This window comes from Erinaceus europaeus, chromosome 17 (genome assembly GCF_950295315.1).
Source record: "Erinaceus europaeus chromosome 17, mEriEur2.1, whole genome shotgun sequence".
Classification (NCBI taxonomy): domain Eukaryota; kingdom Metazoa; phylum Chordata; class Mammalia; order Eulipotyphla; family Erinaceidae; genus Erinaceus; species Erinaceus europaeus.
In genome coordinates, this window is record NC_080178.1 from 51,441,240 (window position 1) to 51,451,312 (window position 10,073).

At 40.3% G+C, this 10,073-nt stretch overlaps 1 long non-coding RNA gene across 1 annotated transcript; it reads right to left on the reverse strand.

The window, feature by feature from the left end:
* Window positions 1–1,611: 1,611 nt before the first annotated feature.
* On the reverse strand, window positions 1,612–9,790 carry LOC132534010 (uncharacterized). Its single transcript, XR_009545729.1, has 3 exons — window positions 9,619–9,790; window positions 1,911–2,057; window positions 1,612–1,693 (listed from the first exon to the last, which is right to left on the reverse strand). It is a non-coding gene; the product is annotated as an uncharacterized LOC132534010 (long non-coding RNA).
* Window positions 9,791–10,073: the final 283 nt, after the last annotated feature.

Sequence of the window (10,073 nt, forward strand, 5' to 3'; positions counted from 1 at the left end):
GGTTCCTGCTTCAGACTGGCCCCTTCTTCCTCTGCTAACAACACTGATCACAAATCCAAAGGACATGGTGCTGATTGACAACTATTCCTGGCCAGCAAGGCTGTCCTGACGCTAAGCATAGTGGCGATGAAGGGCTGCGTGGAGACCCCAGTTGGCTGGCTGAGATGTGCTGAAGCACTAGCTGTGCTGCCCAAACCTTCCCCACTGGAGTCTCCCTGCAAGTCCACCAAAACTCACTCTTGTTTGAGTTGCAGCAGTTCTACTTGCTCCAAGACTTCCTGGCTTTGTTGCTTTTTCTTGGCCAGTTGATGATTGGCATCCATTTGTTTTAGCAAAATCTGAAAATAGTCCTCTTGTTTTTGCAGAGATGACAGCAGCATTGGTGATTGGTCTTCAAAGATGTATGAATTCCAAAATGAAAGAGTGGCAGTTCATTTCTTTTGAGTTGAGCAAGAAAACAACTCATGGGCTAGTAAAATATCTGGCTTATACAGTGGCCGCTTTGTCATTGGAGAATTGGGTTTCACACCTGCCCCCTCCACACTGAAGGAAGATCAGTGCTCTGGTTGCTTTCTCTATCTATCTAAAAGAAAAAATAATAATGTTTAAATGTGCCAATGAAGCTGCCACATGTTGAGCTCACCTGCTCAAATGTGACTCTGAGAAAAACTTAGCAGAGGCAATAGTTCTTTTTTTTTCTTCCCTATGTTGTATGTGTGTGTGTGTGTTTCTCTGTGTGTGTGTGTGTGTGTGTGTGTGTGTGTGTGTGTGTGTGTGTGTGTGTGTGTAATCAAACCCCAGGGCCACAGGTGTGCAACCACAGAGTCTTCCACTAAGCTCTACCACTGGCCTAAAGCCATGCATCTTGAACAAAGGCAATACTCTGGACTATCTTTTATGTCCAGAATTGTCAGTTTAACTAGATAATGGTTTGAAAATAGGACGATTTAGGCAAATAAAAAAAGGAACCATAGTGACTAAAAACATAAAAATGATGGTCAGACATGTTCACTACCATCTGAAATGAGGTTTCTTGAACCTTCTGCACCTATAGTTCACCTGAGGGTCTTACTCAGGTGGAGACCTCAGTTCTGGGGGTGTGGGGAGTGGCCCAAGATTCTATGGAATGAGCTCCCAACCAGAGAGGAAGTGTCACTCTTGTAAAGCCCACTGGCATCCAGAGGGTGGGTTCAAACATTCCCAGACAGGGTTATATGCAAGAGAGAGGCAGAAACAACTCTTACAGAAAAATTGGCATTTCTGGTTCCTGTGTGCCTTCATAGCATCTGTGACTCTAAGGTTATTAGCTGCATTCTTCACGAACTGTGTTTTTTTGTTTTGTTTTTTTCTGATTGTAGGCCAACATTACAGGGAAAAATAAAATAAAATAAATTAATAAATAAAACACATGCTGGAAATGTAGTTCTTTTTGTGGACTACTAGTATTTCTCTCTACAAAGGCTATGTTTCACAGGAGTCCAAATTATGGGCTTTTCTGTTGTTTTTTTCCTAGCTAAGAAGAGTTTTTTCAGTCAAGGCCTTTCTTTGTCAAACTTAAGGTCTGGCTCACGCAAGCCAAGCAGAATGGCACCTGAAAATGTGTGACTGTCTATGTTCTTCCCTGAACTCATGCAACAGAGTAGAGTAAACCCTCCTTCATGCTCCAAACCCCTCCCCAGTGCATTTATATAAGCTGTGAGGAGATCAGAAAGTAGCATCAGCTCCAAAATGTAGTGCACCAAACATGCCTTTAGTATGTTCCTGGAAACCAGGTCATGACCCAAACTTCATTCTCACATGAAATGCATGGTTTGACACATTGCCAGGCAGATATGCGCGGGACATCTGCAGTGACCTTGTCTTGTTTGCTTCCCCCACTGCACCATCTCTCAATCAAAGCATAACACTACCTGGTTCTTGAACACAGTGTCCTTGTCTTTATTATCTGGTATCTCCATAGAATCTGCTTCGTCTCTGGATCCTTTTTTTTATGTTTCCTCTCAGCAGTATAGCAGGCTGTTGGCCTTGGCACAATGCATGCACCCATAGCACAGCTCCTACAATGACACCAAGGGTCTGCTCTTACCTTTTTCTTTCTTACATTCAGAATTATTCCTATGCTCCCCCAAGACTGGATTTCTCCAGGACTGTGTTTGATAAAAAGATGTATGAACAACGATCAGCACAGTGTGTTTGATAGGCTGAGACCTCCGGTTGCAGGAATGGCCACAATTCTGATTGAAGTTCAGGGTCTACATCAACAAAACCCTTGTTCTCCCAGCCCTATTTGTGTTCAGTGGCAGACACCCCATCATTTGCTTGTCTGGGGAGACCAGTGCCTGTCCTGCTTTCTCATGATACCTACAAGTTGTAGTCTCAGAGGTCTGAAGTTCTGTTTTGGTGTTCTTTGATGAACTATGTGGATGTAGTATGCTATAAGAAAATAACAACTACACAATTACACATCTAGAGTAATGAACATCTTAGAGGCAAATATAGCCAGTGGACGTTGTCTCAGTGGTTCTTTTCTGGGATCTGCATTGCAGAGGTTAGGGATCTATGTTTCTAATAAGTCTGGACTTCAATCCCAGCATGCTTGCTTACAACTTGACTTTTGAGCATTACGGACAGCACTGTCTCAGGCATAGAAAATGCAAGTCAGTACACATACATACATACACACACACACACCCACACACACACACACACACACACACACACACACACACACACACACTGCCTGTGGAATTAAAATTTAAAGAAAAGTTACTAAACAATGTAAGTGAAATTTCTAGTGTATTTGGAACTGTGCTGATGACCATGCAGCCCTAGCTTCCTCCTGAGAGACTGTGAGCCTGGGACATCCCTGCTGTCCTCACTATGGAGCACAAATGCTGGGACACTATGTGAAGGCATGAATGAAAATATCTAATGTTCCTGAATCAAGATACAACTCAAAGTACATTAAGTAAAATGTGTGCCACCCCCAAAGACCAGCATGTTACCTTTTGGTTCTTGTTTTTGTAAAGACAGACTTATTAAGCTCCAATGTGATAAGCAATGTTACGGGTACAATATTTCCAGAGGCTGGGATGGGTTTTTAACCTGGAGGTCTAGGTAGAAAGTTGACTGCAGAATTAAGAGAGAGAGTTGGTTTACTTTCAGTCCTTTCCTTTGAGGCTTTAGAGGCCATATAGATATACTGAAGAGAGAAAAATAAGATAGGAACGTATAACACATTCTTTCTCTACACCAACAGTGTTAAGTGCTTAATATAATGCAAAATGGACCAGAGAAATAATATAAGTGGTTATGCAAAATTCTTTTTTGTGTTTGATGCTTTGAGGTGTCAGGTTCAGTCTTTGGCAGAGGGGGAGAGAGAGTGAGAGAGGGAAAGAGAGAAATAGGGGGGGATAGGAGAGAATGAAAGAAGATTGCATAAATAGCAACTTAAGATAACAAAGAAAATCTCTAAATCGAAGGACCACTCCTCAAAAGGTTGTCTGACAACTTCTAAGTATCTCTAGCATTTTTAAAAAAAACTTTAGATTTCTCCATATACTTTAAACAAAGTCACATGAGCCACAGACATGAGGACCCTACTATTTTCTATTAAGGCCCATAGCTCAGTATAAAACTACAACTCAGGATGTATATAATGCAACATGGTACATTCAGCTCACTTGATGCATTTCTTTTACCTACCTAGGCCATCCTCCTTACCCAGCAGACATCTGAACTTTGACTCTTTTAAGTAGTAGAGAGTCAGCAAAGAGTCTTAGTTGAGAATCTCAGGGATTAGAGTTAAGGTGTGATAGAAAATTCTAGAAATCTCCTAGCTGGCTTGTTCGTTATGTCTATTTCATTTTGTACTTCATGGATATATTCCATTGCTTCTTTTTTATGAAGCTGCTTTCTGGGGAGTGACGATTTTGTAGGTAGAACAGAAATATAACAAACTCTGCCAACCATTTTTTCAGAAGAGATCGGAATTGATGGTCAATATCCCAAATTTAGGGGTAACATTTGTCTACAAGTGTCTACACTGCTTGGAGAAGAGGATGAAGAGGCGCTGCATTACTTGACAAGAGTTGAAGTGACAGAATTTGAAAATAGTAAATCAGGTAACAGAATAGTCTTTCATTTTGTTGAAAACCCTTACTTTGAAAATAAAGTTCTCCCCAAATAATTTTATATGAATGAGAGTGGTGATCCTTCTTTTTGAAGGATCCACTGAAATCAAATGGAAATCTGGAAAGGATTTGATCAAATGTTCAAGTCAAACACAAAATCAAACCAACAGAAAGAGACAGCATGAGGAACCAGAGAACTTCTTCACCTGGTTTACTGACCATTCTGGTGCAGTCGCAGGTGAGTTAGGAGAGGTCATTAAAGATGGTATCTGGCCAAATACACTACAATACTACTTGGTTCCTGATATGGATGATGAATAAGGTGAGAGGGAAGATGATAATGATGAAGAGGAAGAAAGATTAGAAGATATGAAGACGTGGGGGCCTGGTGGTGATGCAGATGGTTGAGCTCACATGTTACAATGCGCAAGGACGTGGGTTCGAGCCCCCAGTCCCCACCTGCAGGGGGGAAAGCTTCACAAGTGGTGAAGCAGTCTGTCTCTCACCCTCTCTATTCCTACCTTTCCTCTTGATTTCTGACTGTCTCTATCCAATCAATAAATAAAGATAATATTTTCTTTAAAAAAAAGAAGATATGGGGAGCTGGGCGGTAGCACAGTGGGTTAAGCGCAGGTGGCGCTAAGCACAAGGACCGGCATGAGGATCCCAGTTCGAGCCCCCAGCTCCCCACCTGCAGGGAAGTCACTTCACAGGTGGTGAAGCAGATTTGCAGGTGTCTGTCTTTCTCACCTCCTCTCTGTCTTCCCGTTCTCTTTCCATTTCTCTCTGTCCTATCCAACAACGATGACTACAACAACAATAAATATAACAACAATAAAAAGACAATAAGGGCAACAAAAGGGAAGATAAATAAAATTACAAAAAAAAAGATATGAAGAAGGAGATGAGGATGAAGGAGAAGAAGATGATAATGAGGGGGAGGAAAGAGAGGAAGATGAAGGATATGACTAATGAAACACTGATGAATTCCAGCCTTTTAAAATTTTCTCCTGTCCCTAGGACAAGTTGCAGTCTTTTCCCCCCTTTTTTTCCCTCCCCTTGTGTGCAGTCACCCTGTCTTTGAGGTCTCCTCTCTCCTTTATACCATGGTTATCAACTTATTTTGGGGGGGATACCTTGAGCAGAATAAGTTGAATAGATTATCCTTTTATGTTCCAAACTAATATTTTTTCCATTTAAAACATTTTAAAGAAAACCTGTATCTTTCTGCAGATAGCAGAAAGACAGACAGCTTTGTGGGGGTTTTTTTTGAATTTTTTTATTTATAAAAGCAAACACTGATAAAACCATAGGATAACAGTGGTACAAATCCCCTATCCTCTTTCAACAAAAAATTTGGAATCAATACCACCATGCTCTGTGGGAACAAAGACCAACTTTCTGCTCCCTTAGCTCTGCTAGAATCTGGGGGCTATTAGGCCCCTGTGTAGTAGTGCATAGAATTCTAGCTGTTTTCCTCTTTTCTGTCAGATCTTGAATCTGAGAGGATCATATAGCAAAGCAGACACATTCCCAGTTTTTGTTTGCTTGTTTTTATTTTTGCCTCCAGGGTTATAGCTGGGGCTCAGTGCTGACACTACAAATTGACTGCTCCTGGTGGCCATCTTTTGTCCATTGTTGCTGATGTTATTCTTGTTATGACTGCTGTTAGACAGGACAGAGAAAGATTGAGAGGAGAGGAAGTTAGAGAGGAGGAGAGAAAAACAGACATCTGCAGACCTGGTTCATGGCTTGCAAAATGAACCCCCCCCTGCAGGGAACTGAACTGGGATCATTGTGCAGGTCCTTGTGCTTCACACTATGTGCGCTTAACCCGGTGTGCTAGCGCCGGGCCCTCATCCTAGTTTTGAATCATCATTCCCAGACTATTCCAGTCTGACTATTCCAGTCTATTTTCAGTCTGAAAATGTAATTCAGGAACTAGGTGGTGACACACCAGTAGAGTGCATATGACAGTGCAGAAGGACCTGCGTTCAAGCCTCTGATCCCTAGCTGCTGCAGGGAGGGAAGCGTCATGAGTGATGAAGCAGTGCTGCTGATGCTACTGCTGCAGATGTTAGTGCTGCAGATGTTCCTTCCCTCTCTTCTCTAACTCCCCCTTCCCTCTCAATTTCTGTCTCTATCCAACAAATAAAGAAATGAAATAGTAAAAAAGTGAGTGCGGATGTAAAAATAAAAATGCAATTTCATCAAACTTTGAGCTGTGGGAGTATCATAGACAATGAGCTTTACCAGAGTTTAACTACTGTTAACTGGAAAAGAAAATCATCATAAAATTCCTTTTCAGAATCCAAGTGTTACAAATAGTCTTCTCAGTCAAACTGAAAGTCACAATAGATTCAGAACCTGCTACCAACTGCATTTCTATCAACAGAGCTTCTTGACCCATGACAACTAACACTTTCAGTGCAGGTTAAGAAATGTACACATTGGGAGTCAGGGGTAGTGCAGCGGGTTAAGTGTACATGGCGCACAGCACAAGGACTAGTATAAGGATCCAGGTTCAAGCCCCCGGCTCCCCACCTGCAGGGGAGTTGCTTCACAAGCGGTGAAGCAGGTCTGCAGGTGTCTATCTTCTCTCCCTCTCTCTGTCTCCCACTCCTCTCTCCATTTCTCTCTGTTCTATCCAAATGATGACACCAATAACAACAATAATAACTACAAAAATAAAAACAACAAGGGCAACAAAAAGGGAAAATAAATAAATATTTTTAAAAATCTTTAAAAAATGTACACATTAAGGGCAGGGTGGTGGCACACTTGGATTACACATGACAATGCACAAGGACCCAGGTTCAAGATCTCAGCCCCCAACTGCAGGGGGTGGAGGAGGGGGGAAGCTTCAGGAGTAGTAAGGCAGTAATATTAGCAGGTGTCTTTCTTCCCCCCTCAGAATTTCTCTCTGTCCTATAAAATATAAGAAAACTAAAATAAAGCAAAAGAAAGAAAAAAAAAGCAGACACTGTATTACTGAGTCTCCTTGCATAAAAGTTCCTAAAATACTGGTATCTTCCCTTTAAAAAAAAAGGAAAGAAAATGTATAAATTGTTCAACAGATCCTGACAGTATACCAGAGGCTATGAATACACATGCTCACACATAACATATACTCATGATTTCATATCATTACTTTAAAAGAAGCATTATTCTTGGAGGATGTTAAATGGAAATGAACTCCATTTCTGTACTTTTTTTGAAAACTGAAATTATTTATTTATTAGTAAGACAGAGGTTATGGAGGAGGAGACGGAGACAGAGAGAGAACCAGAGCATCACTCTGGCATGAGATGCCAAGGTTTGAACTCAAAACTTCTTGCATGAGAGTCCAACATCACCTCTCAGGTGGGCACAACGACCTTTTTTTAAAAGGTTATGCCAGCCAGCGTATGACCTCTGATCTCCCTCACAACTAGCGACCCGCCCTGAGGACCAGTACATCCAGGGCATGTGCCAAGCTCTGCCACTATAGGTGAGTGACAGTCACCTATAGTGATTTTCTTTGGGAGGTGGGAGGGTGCATTCAATTTTGTAAACCACTACTAATCACAATTTTCAAAAAGGAAAAAATAAATGTGCAAGAGGATGTATTATCATGGTTGTTGTTATATAAATAAGGGCCATAAACCTAAAACAAACTTGTCAAAAAATCAGTCTTTGTATTTTGTGATCACCTGACATTTCAAACCTGGCTTCAATACCTGGGTTTCATACCTTGGTTCAAACCAGGTACGAAACAGGAGTACCAGAGAGCACAAGAGAATGGGAGGAGTGGGGGGAGAGCTCCATGAATGGTGGCATGGTGCTAGGTGTCTCTCTAGATAAATGGAAAGAAAAAATGGGCTTGGGAGTTTGCTAAGTATGCTCACAGCCAGAGTTTACTCCTCAGGGAACACTAATAAAAATTATATATATAATTTGCAGGCCATTAAAATATCTCACTTTAATAGTGTGGTGTGGGTGGGGGGAGATAGCATACTGGTTTTGCAAAGATCATAATGGTTATGCTTCAGGCTCCAAAGTCCCAGGTTCAATCACCCATACTACCAAAAGTCAGAGCTGATCAGTTCTCTGCTTAAAATAAATAAGTAAATAAATAAAATAGATTAATTCTGGGATGCTCTGACATGCCTTCAACCTAGGTTCAAGCCCAGCTTCCTCTGCATTGGAGGAAGCTTTGGTGATGAGTCTATTTGAAAGCCAGGTCAGAGTAGTGCAGCCATGCTGACAAAATTTTAAAACTAAAAATTTTAATAAACTTAAAAATGTATTTACGGTTTAGTGTAGGCTGCATTCCAGGTACATTACATGTGTTAACTGACTGGATTGGTACAATAATCCTATGAAGCTGATTATCCCTGTTCCATACATAAGGAAACCGGAACAAATTCTAAGATAATTATCCAAGGTCAACACATGGCGGCAGCAAAATCTCATTTTGTTTTGTTTTGTTTTGTTTAGAAGTAAATAATTGAACCTTTATTTGGCCTGGCAGAATCACAATTTATGTCCTATATGGAGCTTATACTTTACTACATTGCATTTCTTTTTCCAGGAAAAAGAACTACAAAAATAAAGATCATTACAAAAAGGTAAGGCATACATTTATTGCTTTCAACCGTTCTTTTCATCACAATGAAGCAACACAATTTTACAAAAATAAAATTTTATTAAAAGCAGTAGAGTCTGAGCAGGAGACAGTACAAAGAATGTGAACAGTGTAAACATCACCACATTCAGCTCACCTTGATTGAATGCTGATAGACAACTTTAATGACTCTAAGTGCCCTTAATAGCAAGATACATTAGTTCTCCTGTACTCAGAAAACACACCCTAATTTTGATTAGGAAAAGGTATTTTGTTGAAGTTGGTCCCATCGCCAAATACTGCCATTGACACAAAAAATAGCTATGAGCATGTTGCTGTCTCTGCTAAAGCTGGTTTGACAAATAGCAACCCCACATTTATGATGAGACAATGTTGTACATCTAGGGAGAAAACATGACAACAGGTTATTCATGCAGAATGCTGTAGTGTTTCATTCATTTATATCTAACTCACTTAAAACTGTGAATGAGACAGTGAACAATGTTCCACCTCATGTAGAAGACATTCAAAACAAAACGGACTTCACACAAAGACTACTGTGCAAAATGAGCATATTTTAAATTTAAGATGTACTGTGTAACTTACATAGAGAACTAAGTTGCCTTCACTATACTGCTGAAAAGCAATAAAAATAAGTAGGGCTGGGGAGACAGCATAGTGGTTATCTGAAAGATTTTCATGCCTGAGGCTCCAGGCCCCAGTGTTCAAACCCCAGCACCACCATAAGCCAGAGCTGAGCAGTGCTTTGGTAAAAACTAAATAGGTGCATCAAAATAACTCTGGAATGATATAAGAATCTCTAAAGTGATAAAACATTTTAGAGAAAAGGGTAGAAATTATGAATTTCTAAATACATACTTAGCTTTGTGAGGATCTTCTGCTTCTAAATCCCAAACATAGGGTCTGCCAACCCAATTGCCCAATGCAAGCATCTGTATAAACCTATTTTTAAAAACATCAAATTATCAAAATAAGGCCACTGAGTAGTCAAGTTGTCCAAAGACACCTTTCTAACTTTAGAAAAGTCACCTCTTGAAAATTAGTATATTATCATTCTATTGCGTTTTTTACTTCTGATTTGTAAATGGGTGCTAGAACCATTGTAAATGGACTTGAAATCTCATCTGAACTTTTCCTTTCCAGTAATTTGTTACCCCATGGCCAATTCTGATAAGAAATTACATGCTATTTGGTGGCAGAGAAACACAGCTTTTATTACAGTAATATTGCAACTGTTCCTTTGTTATTACTATTAATCTCTTATTATGCTTAATTTATAAACCAAACTTCACCATCAGTGTGTTTGCATCTTA